The 14,428-nt window shown below is 42.2% G+C and overlaps 1 protein-coding gene across 1 annotated transcript in view; it reads left to right on the top strand.

The window, feature by feature from the left end:
• CLPB (caseinolytic mitochondrial matrix peptidase chaperone subunit B) overlaps positions 1-14,428 on the top strand; it is a 137,461-nt gene that overhangs the window by 34,274 nt on the left and 88,759 nt on the right. The window lies entirely within an intron of this gene.

Below are 14,428 nucleotides of genomic sequence, written 5' to 3'. Positions count from 1 at the left end.
TTAAAATCACTAGCAAAAACTCTGGCTCACATCCCTTTTGTAGAGCAGGGTAATTGTTTACCCTAAATTTCTGTAGCTGCTGAAGGTCCCGGGACCTGGATACCTCCTCCGATTCTTCATGGCCAGGCTTTCTTACAGTAGTCCCACTTATTCACATCAAATGGATTAAGAACTGGCAGATCTCAAAAAGTATTGATCAGTAGGGAATTCTCACCGGCAGGAGGTGTTTCCGGGGGGTTTCTGCAAGAACTGGTTCTAGGCCCAACGCTATTCAACATTTTCATCAATGATCTGGAAGTTAATATAAAATCACTGCTGATGAAGTTTGCAGATGACACAAAGATTGGCGGAGTGGTAAATAATGATGATGACAGGGCAGTCCTATCGAGTGATCTGGATGGCTTGGTAAGTTGGGCCCATGCAAACAAAATGCATATTAATACAGCCAAATGCAAAGAGATACATCTAGGAACAAGGAATGCAGGCCGTACTTACAGAATGGGGGACTATATGCTAGAAAGCAGTGACTCTGAAAAGGATCTAGGGGTAATGGTGGACAAGCAACTGACCATGAGCTTACAGTGTGATGCTGTGGCGAAAAAGGGCTAATATCCTTTGAGGGTGTAAACAGGAGATCATAGAATCATAGAATATCAGGGTTGGAAAGGACCTCAGGAGGTATCTAGTCCAACCCCCTGCTCAAAGCAGGACCTATCCCCAGACAGATTTTTGCCCCAGATCCCTAAATGGCCCCCTCAAGGATTGAACTCACAACCCTGGGTTTAGCAGGTGATTTTACCTCTTTATATGGCATTGTTGAGACTGATACTGAAATAGTCCATCCAGTTCTGGCATCCACATTTGTAAAAGGATGTTTAAAAATTGGAGGGGGTGCAGAAAAGAGCCACAAAAACGATTGGAGGGCTCGCGAGCTCCGTGTGTTTAGTTTATCAAAAAGAAGATTGAGCAGAGACTAGATTAAAGCAAGTAAGTACCCTTATGGAGAGAAAATAGTAGGTCCTAAAGAGCTCTTTAATCTATCACAAAAAGGCAGAACAAGAACCAATGGCTGGAACCTGAAGCTAGACAAATTCAGATTACGAATAAGACACCGATTTTTAACTGTGAGGATGATTAATCACTGGAACTACCAAGGAAAATGGTGGATTCTCCAGCTCTTAATGTCTTCAGATAAAGACTGGATGCCTTTTTGGAAGATGTACTTTAGCCAAAGATAAGTTTTGCTTTATTGAACCACAAGTTATTGAGCTCAATAACTCAGGGTGAAATTTAATGGCTTGTGATAGACAGGAGGTCAGACTAGAACATATAATGGTCACTTTTGTCCTTAAACTCTGTGAACCTATCAACATTTTACAGTATAAGACCCTGCTTCCAGTTGCTTATAATTTTATGATATTTTAACCATTTGGGCTGAAATTTTTCATTTTGGGTGTCTGCCTTGGGCTGATTTTTTTTTTTAAATTTCAGCAAACTGGTTCAATCATTTATGAGAATGAGGCTATGGAAAATATTGTTTTGCCCATATTTAAAAAAAAAAAAATCTTCAGACCTTTTCTTTGAACAGCTCTAGTGTCTCCTTATTTTGGAATGTGGACTTGAAATTTAGCAGGGGCTGGCCTTTGAGTCAGAGGTGTGCTTGTGCTGTATCTGTGGGAATCTAACCAAATGCAGGCAAGTTATAAACCGTGGAAAAAATCTCAATTCACACATGCTCACTAGAGACTTCTCTGATTTTAGTAGTTAAATCACTGAAGATTCTGTCCTCATTGAGCATGCTCCATCCTCTCACTGCTCCTAGTGTTGACCAGACTGCATGTGCACCATGCACCATCCTCACAGAGCAACTGAGCATACTCCAGTCCAGGGATGTAGGAGTAAAACCAGGTTTTCCCTGTAATTGCTGCTTCCGGCTGCTACAAGTCACGGTGGGGCCTGGCACGGAGAGCAAGGAACCTGTCTCACCTATGCTGTGAATGAAGCCCTTGCTGCCAGCGAGACAGTGTGGAGGAGGAAGCAGTTTCATAGAATCGTACGACTGGAAAGGACCTCGAGAGTCATCTAGTCCAGTCCCCTGCACTCATGGCAGGACAAAATATTATCTACATCATCCCTGACAGGTGTTTGTCTAAACTGCTCTTAAAAATCTCCAATGATGGAGATTCTACAACCTCCGTAGGCAATTTATTCCAGTGCTTAACTGCCCTGAAAAGAAGTTTTTCCTAATGTCCAACCTAAACCGCCCTTGCTGCAATTTAAGCCCATTGCTTCTTGTCTTGTTCTCAGAGGTTAGCAAGAACAATTTTTCTCCTTCCTCCTTGTAACAGACTTTTATGTACTTGAAAACTATTATCATGATTCGTCCTCCCCTCCCCGGTCTGTTCTTCTCCAGACTAGACAAACTTGGGTTTGTCAATCTTCCCTCATAGGTCATGTTTTCTAGACTTTTTATCATTTTTGTTGCTCTTCTCTGGACTTTCTCCAATTTGTTCACATCTTTCCTGAAATGTGGTGCCCAGAACTGGACACAATACTCCAGTTGAGACCTTATCAGCGCGGAGTAGAGCGGAAGAATGACTTCTCATGTCTTGCTTACAACACACCGGCTAATACATCCCGGAATGATGATTGCTTTCTTTGCAACAGTGTTACACTGTTGACTCATATTTAGCTTGTGATCCACTGTGACCCGCAGATCTCTTTCCGCAGTACTCCTTCCTAAGCAATCATTTCCCATTTTGTATGTGTGCAACTAATTGTTCCTTCCTAAGAGGAGTACTTTGCATTTGTCCTTATTGAATTTCATCCTGTTTCCTTCAGACTATTTCTCTAGTTTGTCCACATTGTTTTGAATTTTAATCCTGTCCTGCAGAGCACTTGCAACCCCTCCCAGCTTGGTATCATCTGTAAACTTTATCAGTGTCCTCTATGTCATTGTCTAAATCACTGATGAAGATATTCAATAGAACGGGACCCATAATTGATCCCTGCGGGACCCCACTCGTTATGCCCTTCCAGCATGACTGTGAACCACTGATAACATAACATATAACATAAGAATAAGAAAAGGGTCCCATATAGTCCAATCTAGCCATCTATCTGTCTCCCAGGTGCCAATGCCCTGCAGGGTGCCCTGAGTGAGTGAACCTAACACAGGCAATGATCATGATCTCTCTCATCCTCTCCATCTCCCAGAGGCTAGGGAGAGGCTAGGGGGACCACATTCTTACCCATCCTGGCTTAGCCACTTTATGGACTTGCCCCATCCATTTTCCTTTCCCTTTTATTTTAAACATTGTTATCACCCCCCCCTCCAACCTCCTCAGGTAAGGAGTTCCACAAGTTGAGTGAAAGAAGTGAAGAGAAGAGTTTTTTTTTTTTTTTTTTTTTTAATTAATTTTCATTAATTTCATTTTGTATTATAGGAGTAAGTAAATAATATTTATATTTTCCACTCTTTTCTCATATCCACATTCTCAACATCACTCATCATTTATTCCCCCCCCCTCTCCTCTTTCTTTCTCTGACTCCCTCTTAGCCCTTCCTCCCTCTTTCTAATCTCCTCATATGGGACCCCTCTATTATAGTTTTTTTTTTTTTTTTTTCTTTTCCTAGTCTTTAGCTTTTTTTCTTTTTTTTGAGGAGATCACCACATCTGTACACAGAGATGGATGAGATGTGATTTATATAATTATATAAATATATATATATTCTTATTCTCTCTCCCCTTCCCTTTTATTTTTATCCCTAATCCTGTTTTTTTTTTTTCTCTCTGCACACTGCGTGGACATCTTCAGAGAACTATCCACGATAACTCCAAGATCTTTTTCCTGACTCGTTGTAGCTAAATTAGCCCCCATCATGTTGATAACTACTCTCTGGGAACGGTTTTCCAACCAGTAATGCACCCACCTTCTAGTATAGCTCCATGTAGGTTGCATTTCCCTAATTTGTTTGAGTAGGTCAGTTGGTTGGGCAGGGAATATTGGGATTGGCCGAAGAGCTGTTGGAGGAAGAGAAAGAGACGGACCGTATAGACCAGGAGACTGGGGCTTAGAATGGTGGGTTGAGGGGTGTTCAGACAAGGAGCTAAGGTCTTGGGGGAGAACTCGGACTTGTTGGGGAAGGAGACTTGGACAAGGAGCTGGGGTGGCCTGGGAACCAGTGGGAGGGAGATGGGACAGACAGATCAGACAAAATGCTGGGAGAGAAGAACTGGGACAGGCTAGGCAAGGATACTGAGAACATAGACTCATCGACTTCAAGGCCAGAAGGGACCATTGTAGTACCTCCCTACTTTGTGTCATCTGCAAACTTTATTAGCACGTCCCACTTTTTGTGCCAAGGTCATGAATGAAAATGTTAAATAAGATTGGTCCCTAGACCAGTCCCTGAAAAACTCCACTAGTGACCTCCCTCCAGCCTGACAGTTCACCTTTCAGTATGACCCATTATAGTCTCCCCTTTAACCATTTCTGTATTCACCTTTCAGTTCTCATACTGATCCCCATGTTCTCCAATTGAACTAATAATTTCCCATGTGAAGCTGTATCAAATACCTTACTGATACCCGGGTAGATTAGATTTACTGCATTTCCTTTGTCTATGAAAGCAGTTATCTTCTTAAAGAGATCAGGTTGGTCTGGCATGATCTACCTTTTGCAAAACCATATTGTATTTTATCCTAATTACTGTTTACCTATATTTCCTTAACTACTTTCTCTTAGTGGTAACTATAGCAGGACCGCTTGGAAATAGTGACCATAATATAATAACATTTAACATTCCTGTGGTGGGAAGAACATCTCAACAGCCCAACACTGTGGCATTTAATTTCAGAAAGGGGAACTATGCAAAAATGAAGAGGTTAGTTAAACAGAAATTAAAAGGTACAGTGGTTAGAGTGAAATCCCTGCAAGCTGCATGGACAGTTTTCAAAGGCACCATAATAAAGGCCCAACTTAAATGTATACCCCAAATTAAGAAACACAGTAAAAGAACTAAAAAAGAGCCACCATGGCTTAACAACCATGTAAAAGAAGCAGTGAGAGATAAAAAGACATCTTTTAAAAAGTGGAAGTCATCTCCTAGTGAGGTAAATAGAAAGGAGCATAAACACTGTCAAATTAAGGTTTCAGAGTAGCAGCCGTGTTAGTCTGTATCCGCAAAAAAAACAGGAGTACTTGTGGCACCTTAAAGACTAACAAATTTATTTAAGCATGAGCTTTCGTGAGCTACAGCTCACTTCTTCGGATGCATAGAATGGAACACACAGACAGGGGATATTTATACATACAGAGAACATGAAAAGGTGGAAGTATGCATACCAACAGGCAGAGTCTAATCAACACGCAGGGCTGGCAAATGCCCAAGCTGGAAAAAACAGAGACAAAGCGTTATGTTTAAGCTTCCTAGGAAGGGGTCCTCTTGCCACAATGGCAGGTGAGGAATGTTTCTGACGGAGGTTTTTCGCCTTCCTCCGCAGCATGGGGCAGGGGTCGCTTGCTGGAGGATTATCTGCTACTTGAAGTCTTTAAATCAGGATTTGGGGACTTCAACAGCTGAGTCAAGGGAGAGAATTATTTCAGGAGTGGGTGGGTCAGCTTTTGTGGCCTGCATCTTGCGGGAGGTCAGACTAGATGATCATAATGGTCCCTTCTGATCTTAAGTTCTATGATTCTATGAGATGAGCTATCGTTAGCAGGAGGAAAAAAACTTTTTGAAGTGATAATTAAGATGGCCCATAGAAGGTGTGAGGAGAACTTAACATAGGGAAATAGATTCAATTGGTGTAATGACCCAACCATTCCCAGTCTTTGTTTAACCCACAGTTAATAGTATCTCATTCATCATTCATGCCCGTCACCCCAACCGGGGTATGGGCCGCCAACCACAGATCTCCAGAGTCTTCTATCCTGGGCCATTCGCTCTAGCTGGTTCCAGGTATATTTTTTTTTTTGCTATCAACCTGAAGTCGCGCCGCCAGGTATTTCTTTGTCTGGTTTGGCTGTGTGTGTCCTATCAGCCCCACCTCCTTCTCCCTTCTAATTTTCTCCTTTCTTCCTCTGCTGGGAGTTGACTTGAGAGGTGGATGTGTGGGTGTCTGTTCTGGATCTGGAGAATCTCTCTCTCCTCTGAATATCTGAGGCAGCTAGGATCTTCCTGGTGGTTGTTTTTTTGGTTGTTTGTTTGTCCTTTCAGCTCCATACAGTAGCCACAGTTGAGGACTGACGCGCTGGCTGTGAACAGTCAGTCTTTAAGACAGAAGACTGGAGCTCCTCTCTTTCTTTGATGCTAAGAGCTGCTGCAAGGCTGCTCTGCCTTACCCTTTGATGTCTGCGTCTGTGCACCCCTGCCCCCCTGCTGGTCGATGATGCTACCTAGGTAGGTGGTACTTCTTACTTTCCAGTCCATTCAGTCAGTGTGACTTGTGTGTGATGGAATTGATAAGGATCTTGGTCTTGTCTTTGTGTGTGATGTGAGGCCAAACCTGTGATGGCGTGGCTGCACTCCACGTTGGTCTTCTTGCATCTGCTGTTTACTGTGTGAAAGGAGTGCAAGGTCATCAAGTCCACTGTCCACTGGATTCCGCGTTCCGCTCGGGATGTCTGGATGTCTAAATAAAATCGATGAGAAAGAGAAGAAGTGACAACAAGCATCCTTGTTGTCCTCGTTCGCACCTCGAAGCTGCTTGTTGTTTTGTGCCTGGATCACTCACCTCTACAGTGTATGTGTATCGTACGCCGAGTTCTGATCAGGTTGACCACCTTGGGATGCCATGCGCCTGTGAGAAGAGCTTTCCAGAGGTCTCTCGATCCACGCCATCGGCTTTCTCATAGTCAAACAGTTGATGTACAAACGAGAGTTCCACTCCATAGACTGCTCAACTATGATAAACCCTGTTCATCTCGTAGCTGTGGATCTCGGCATCATTTCATTCTTCTCTCTAGGAGGAGGAAGACCTTCCTGGCACACGAGCAGGAGTGATTCTCTCTAGTTGTGGCACAGTTGCTGAGGTCCTTCTTCTTGGGGATTTTGATGAGATATCTCTCTTTCCAGTCAGCCGGAATCACTTTCTCTTCCCATATCTTCTCAGAGGGGGTACAGCATTTCCACTGAAGTATCCAGGTCTGCTTTCAGGGCCTCTGCTGGGATGTTCATTTGGATTTTCTGATCTCGGCTCTTTCTTGTTGGTTATTGAAATTGATTGGGAGGTCTGCTTGCTGGGTCGATGTCTGGTGGGTTTGGTGTGGCTGGTCTGTCTGGTTCCTCAGCTCTGCAAGTGCTCCTGTTCATGTCTGTCTGTTCTCTGTTATAGATAGACTTTCCCTGTCTGTCTTTAACGGACGTTCTGGCTTGCTGAACTTTCCAGACAGTGCTGCCTGCTCTCTGCCATCCCCATAATCCCATCCATAATCTCTTATCCTTCCTAATATTCTCTTCTGCTGCTCTGGCTTGGGCTTCAGCATTTTTTTTTTTTTTTTGCGCTTTGCCTCTGCTGCTGCTGTTGTTGCTGCCTCTTCTTCTTCTTCTTCTCTTTCTTCTTTCAGGAGTCTCTGCTGCTGCATCTCTTTTCTCTGGTTTTTGTTTTTCCAGCACTTTCCTGGCATGCTGACCTAAGCGTGTCTCTCACTTTCTGCCATCTGTTGAGTACACTGTCTTCCTCTTCCTCAGACCGATCCTGTAGTAAATAGTATCTAGTTTGCATATTAATTCAAGTTCAGCAGTTTCTCTTTGGAGTCTGTTTTTGAAGTTTTTTTTTTTTGTTGCAAAATTACCAACGTGATATATGCCATCATGTGCCAGCAATGCCCCTCTGCCATGTACATTGGCCAAACTGGACAGTCTCTATGCAAAAGAATAAATGGACACAAATCTGACATCAGGAATCATAACATTCAAAAACCAGTGGGAGAACACTTCAGCCTCTCTAACCACTCAGTGACAGACTTGAAGGTGGCAATTTTGCAACAAAAAAACTTCAAAAACAGACTCCAAAGAGAAACTGCTGAACTTGAATTAATATGCAAACTAGATACTATTAACTGTGGGTTAAACAAAGACTGGGAATGGTTGGGTCATTACACCAATTGAATCTATTTCCCTATGTTAAGTTCTCCTCACACCTTCTATGGGCCATCTTAATTATCACTTCAAAAAGTTTTTTTCCTCCTGCTAATGATAGCTCATCTCAATTGATTAGACTCTGCCTGTTGGTATGCATACTTCCACCTTATCATGTTCTCTGTATGTATAAATATCCCCTGTCTGTGTGTTCCATTCTATGCATCCGAAGAAGTGAGCTGTAGCTCACGAAAGCTCATGCTTAAATAAATTTGTTAGTCTTTAAGGTGCCACAAGTACTCCTGTTTTTTTTACTGTCAAATTAAGTGTAAAAATGTAATAAGAAAAGACAAAAAGGAGTTTGAAGAACAGTTAGCCAAAAACTCAAAAGGTAATAAAATGTTTTTTACGTACATCAGAAGCAGGAAGCCTGCTAAACAACCAGTGGGATCCCTGGACGATCGAGATACAAAAGGAGCACTTAAAGACGATAAAGTCATTGCGGAGAAACTCAATGAATTCTTTGCTTCAGTCTTCACGGCTGAGGATGTTAGGGAGATTCCCAAACCTGAGCTGCCCTTTGTAGGTGACAGATCTGAGGAATTGTCACAGATTGAAGTGTCACTAGAGGAGGGTTTTGAATTAATTGATAAATTTAATAGTAACAAGTCACCAGGACCAGATGGCATTCACCCAAGAGTTCTGAAAGAACTCAAATGTGAAATTGCGAAACTATTGACTATGATTTGTAACCTGTCCTTTAAATCCGCTTCTGTACCCAGTGACTGGAAGATAGCTAATGTAACGCCAATATTTAAAAAGGGCTCTAGAGGTGATCCTGGCAATTACAGACTGGTAAGTCTAACGTCAGTACCGGGCAAATTAATTGAAATTATAGCAAAGAATAAAATTGTCAGACATATAGAAGAACATAAATTGTTGGGCAAAAGTCAACATGTTTTTTGTAAAGGGAAATCATGTCTTACTAATCTATTAGAGTTCTTGAAGGGGTCAACAAACGTGGACAAGGGGGATCCAGTGGACATAGTGTACTTAGATTTCCAGAAAGCCTTTGACAGGGTCCCTCACCAAAGGCTCTTACGTAAATTAAGCTGTCATGGGATAAGAGAGAAGATCCTTTCATGGATTGAGAACTGGGTTAAAAGACAGGGAACGAAGAGTAGGAATAAATGGTAAATTCTCAGAATGGAGAGGGGTAACTAGTGGCGTTCCCCAAGGATCAGTCCTAGGACCAATCCTATTCAACTTATTCATAAATGATCAGGAGAAAGGGGTAAACAGTGAGGTGGCAAAGTTTGCGGATGATACTAAATTGCTCAAGATAGTTAAGACCAAAGCAGACTGTGAAGAACTTCAAAAAGATTTCACCAAACTAAGTGATTGGGCAACAGAATAGCAAATGAAATTTAATGTGGATAAATGTAAAGTAATGCACATTGGAAAAAATAACCCCAACTATACATACAATATGATCTGGGCTAATTTAACTAGAACTAATCAGGAGAAAGATCTTGGAGTCATCATGGATAGTTCTCTGAAGATGTCCATGCAGTGTGCAGAGGTGGTCAAAAAAGCAAACAGGATGTTAGGAATCATTAAAAAAGGGATAGAGAATAAGACTGAGAATATCTTATTGCCCTTATATCAATCGATGATACGCCCACATCAAAGGCTCTGCTTCTCTCACAGCACACTGCTCCCTACCAGCTACTGCAAACTTAAAAAAAAAAAAAGGGGGGGGGGGAGGGGAGAAACTGGTATTAGCTGAGAAAGGAGACTGGCACTCAGGTGCGGGGAGAAGATTGGGACTGGACAGTGAACCTGGAGGAGAGGACTAGGACTGGCTGGGTGAGGAGGAGGAGCCTGAGAAGTGGAGATTGGGACTGGGTACTTAAGGAGAATAGGACGGGGACAAGAAACGAAGAGTGATTCACAAATTCTAGGGCTGGAAGGGACCTCAAGAGGTCATCATATCCAGTCTCCTGCCCTCATGGCAGGACCAAATACTGTCTAGACCATCCCAGATAGACATTTATCTAACCTACTCTTAAATATCTCCAGAGATGGAGATTCCACAACCTCCCTAGGCAATTTATTCCAGTGTTTAACCACCCTGACAGCTAGGAACTTTTTCCTAATGTCCAACCTAAACCTCCCTTGCTGCAGTTTAAGCCCATTGCTTCTTGTTCAATCCTTAGAGGCTAAGATGAACAAGTTTTCTCCCTCCTCCTTATGACACCCTTTTAGATACCTGAAAACTGCTATCATGTCCCCTCTCAGTCTTCTCTTTTCCAAACTAAACAAACTCAGTTCTTTCAGCCTTCCTTCATAGGTCATGTTCTCAAGACCTTTAATCATTCTTGTTGCTTTCTCTGTACCCTCTCCAATTTCTCCACATCTTTCTTGAAATGCAGTGCCCAGAACTGGACAAAATACTCCAGTTGAGGCCTAACCAGCGCAGAGTAGAGCGGAAGAATGACTTCTCGTATCTTGCTCACAACACATCTGTTAATGCATCCCAGAATCCTGTTTGCTTTTTTGCAATAGCATCACACTGTTGACTCATATTTAGCTTGTGGTCCACTATAACCCCTAGATCCCTTTCTGCCGTACTCCTTCCTAGACAGTCTCTTCCCATTCTGTATGTGTGAAACTGATTGTTCCTTCCTAAGTGGAGCACTTTGCATTTGTCTTTGTTAAACTTCATCCTGTTTACCTCAGACCATTTCTCCAATTTGTCCAGATTATTCTGAATTATGATCCTATCCTCCAAAGCAGTTGCAGTCCCTTCCAGTTTGGTATCATCTGCAAACTTAATAAGCGCATTTTCTATGCCAATATCTAAGTCGTTGATGAAGATAATGAACAGATCCAGTCCCAAAACAGACGACTGCGGAACCCCACTTGTTATACCTTTCCAGGAGGATTGGGAACCATTAATAACTACTCTCTGAGTTCTGTTTTCCAGCCAGTTATGCACCCACCTTATAGTAGCCGCATCTAAGTTGTATTTGTGTAGCTTATCAATAAGAATATCATACGAGACCGTATCAAATGCCTTACTAAAGTCTAGGTGTACCACCGCTTCTCTCTTATCTACAATACTCGTTATCCTATCAAAGAAAGCTATCAGATTGGTTTGACATGATTTGTTTTTTACAGATCCATGCTGGCTATTCCCTATCACCTTACCACCTTCCAAGTGTTTGCAGATTATTTCCTTAATTACTTGCTCCATTATCTTCCCTGGCACAGAAGTTAAACTAACTGGTCTGTAGTTTCCTGGGTTGTTTTTATTTCCCTTTCTGTAGACTGGCACTATATTTGCCCTTTTCCAGTCTTCTGGAATCTCTCCCGTCTCCCATGATTTTCCAAAGATAATAGCTAGAGGCTCAGATACCTCCTCTATTAGCTCCTTGAGTATTCTTGGATGCATTTCATCAGGCCCTGGTGACTTGCAGGCATCTAACTTTTTAAAGTGATTTTTAACTTGTTCTTTTTTTATTTTATCTTCCCAACCTACCCCCTTCCCATTAGCATTCACTATGTTAGGCATTCCTTCAGACTTCTCGGTGAAGACCGAAACAAAGAAGTAATTGAGTGGGGAAGAGACAGGACAGGGCCAGGTTGGAGGAGGGGACAGGGTAGGAGTCAAACATGGTGGGGAATGAACAGAAGAGTCTGTGCCCACTAGAACACACTCTCCTCCAGAGCCTGGAATGGAACCTAGAAACCCTGAGTCTCACCATTCTTCTGCCGTCAGCAAATATCCATGAACCTCCTTGCAAAGTGTACTTGAGTTTTGCAACTTCAGTAATGTTCTGTTAACATAGCTTTTTGTATGTAATATATAGTGTTTGTAATTCTATATACCAGGTTGATGCTGGCAAAAGGAGCTAATAAGTTTTTAAAAATCTACTGCCTTTTTGAACGGGTAAATGAATATAAGTGTGTCATTTTGTAAGACAAACTATTATGTTTGTGTCCCTTTGGGCCTGGTAGTTGGATTGCCCATTACCAGCCACAAACACAAGTGTGGTGCAACGGGGACCTGCCTGTGATTCTAACATTCCTAAAATCTTGTTTACTGGGATCAAAATGGAAATGTCACCTCACTTCAGGAAACTGCTTCACGTTCAGTTTAAATGCAGTCTAATTGATGGGGGGAGGGTTTGTGTGTATGTCAAGATTAGAGAAATGATCATGAGCCGACGTCCTTCAGTGTCCTGGAGGTGATGTGCAGACGCTGCCGCCCTGCTGACTAACATTTATAAAGCTGCTTTTATCTGGAGGGACGCCAAAGCACTATGCAAAATTATAGTTAGACGATTTACATCATCCACTCAAATGCATCCACCTCTGGAGTGAAGTAAGGCTGCTCTTGCACCAGCAACACTGCACAAGTTTTTAGAAGTGGATGAAAAACACTGAATAACTTCTCTAGTTGAAACTGCAGGCGAATGTTCTGTGGACAGACTGATTGCACCTGTTTGGTGTTTGGCAAGGTATTGGCGCTAACCTCCGTGCTCTGAATGCAGCTGGATCTTTTACAATCTTTCATGGTCAGCATCTCAGTTTCACATCTGATCTGAAACAGGCTCCAGCACAGCAGTGCTCCCAAAATTGGGATGTTGGTTTAGTCCTGACCCAGATAAAAGGGCATCACCTACTGACTCACCAGCACCACTTCCTGTGCCATCTGGCTCTCGTTAGAGATGTCTCATCCATCTACGCAGTGAGCAAACCTTAGCTTGTGATAGCCGATGAGTCCGAGATGCCAAACATTCTGCATGGTTTCTCTGAGGAAGGCAAGTCTAAGCAGTATCTTTCTGGTCCCATTCCATATCACCTCACCACAACTCATGCAGCTACCAGAACTCCAACCTTTCCTGGCACTTGTAACTAAATTAACTATAGCTCCTACGCTTTGACCTTTGGCTCAGAAATTAAACATTTCCTGCTTATTGTGTGGAGCAAATTTAGGAAACCCGATTACATTATCAAAGGCAAATAGTGCTTCTCCTGCATTATTTGCAGAATAAAATACCGCTAATTAGTCTGATAGCAAAGACAGAACTGTGTGGTGAGATTGTCCATTGGTTTAGTACAGCATTTTGGCCTCATTGCTGGGAGCTTAAAGTGAGATAAAGTCAAATGAAGGTGTAATCTTTCAACCTTTGCCTTTGATAAAATGCACGTTCAGAAGATGGATCAACTCTAGAGCAATTTTGACAGGGCGTTATTTTATTTTTAAATGCTCCTTGCTCTCATCCCTCATTGTAACATATTAGTTCTACCGACCCTCTCGTTGATGGGAGCTGCGAACGCACATGCATCAGGCTGCTGTAGTGGCAAATGCAAAATGCATGAAACAACATTAAAAAAATGAACAATGGAGTGCCAATACATAATGCATGTGCCTAGACTTTATTTAAGACAAAGTATATCAACCAATAAAGTTAATTGTTTTTGTCTGCATACAGTTCTCTAAACTAATATATTTTATTTTTGGGGGGTGGGGAGAAATAAGTCCACTCAGTTAGAAGTTGCATTAATTCTTTGGTTGACATGTTTTATTAAAAAGAATAAATTCAGTTGCATTTTTAAAAAGAGAAAGAGAGAGGGAGAGAGCGAAACTGCCTCTTTTTAAACCGATTTGCATATTTCGTGTATAAATATTTTTTCATAAAAACTTCCAAATCAGGGGGATACACGCCACACGCACTGCACAAAATATATTGCAGACATTTATATGGATGGCAGGAAGGGAGACAGAGGCCTGAAAATTTCCAGGCACCCAGTGATTGATGGCAGACGAGGCTTCCCCTGACGCTTTATTGAGTTTCCGATGATTATCTCTTGCTGAGACATTTTTTACAGATGACGGCCGAGCTGTCACAACGGACCATGGGGGAAAAAACCCAACAATAATAACACTTTAATCTTTTTACTGCACTGCTCCCTAGTATCTCAGATTCATCTTCCCTGACGCACGCAGTCATTATCTTGCCCCTCCCTGGATAGGAAATGAAGACAAATAAATAAATATACATATACCCCATGTATGCGTATAGAAAATGCCCGCAGAAGGAAGGAAGTGTCACGTTAATTGCTCTCTTTGCAGGTGCTGGGTTTTAGTAGCAGAGGTGCCTGGCTGGAATGGGCTTGGCTATTAGTTACAGTATTATATTCAGGTTTTATTGCAACTTTTAAGTGGTGGAATCAAGCAGTAGTTATGGGAAGGTAATGTAGGCACATTGCATTGTGGATGGTCCAAGTCCTGTGTCTGTTATTACTGTCACCAATTGTTCTGTGCTCGGAG

The sequence above is a fragment of the Mauremys reevesii genome, linkage group 1 (genome assembly GCF_016161935.1).
Source record: "Mauremys reevesii isolate NIE-2019 linkage group 1, ASM1616193v1, whole genome shotgun sequence".
NCBI lineage: Eukaryota > Metazoa > Chordata > Testudines > Geoemydidae > Mauremys > Mauremys reevesii.
The sequence above is the reverse complement of the archived record's forward strand: the minus strand, read 5'-3'. Positions and strand labels throughout refer to the sequence as shown.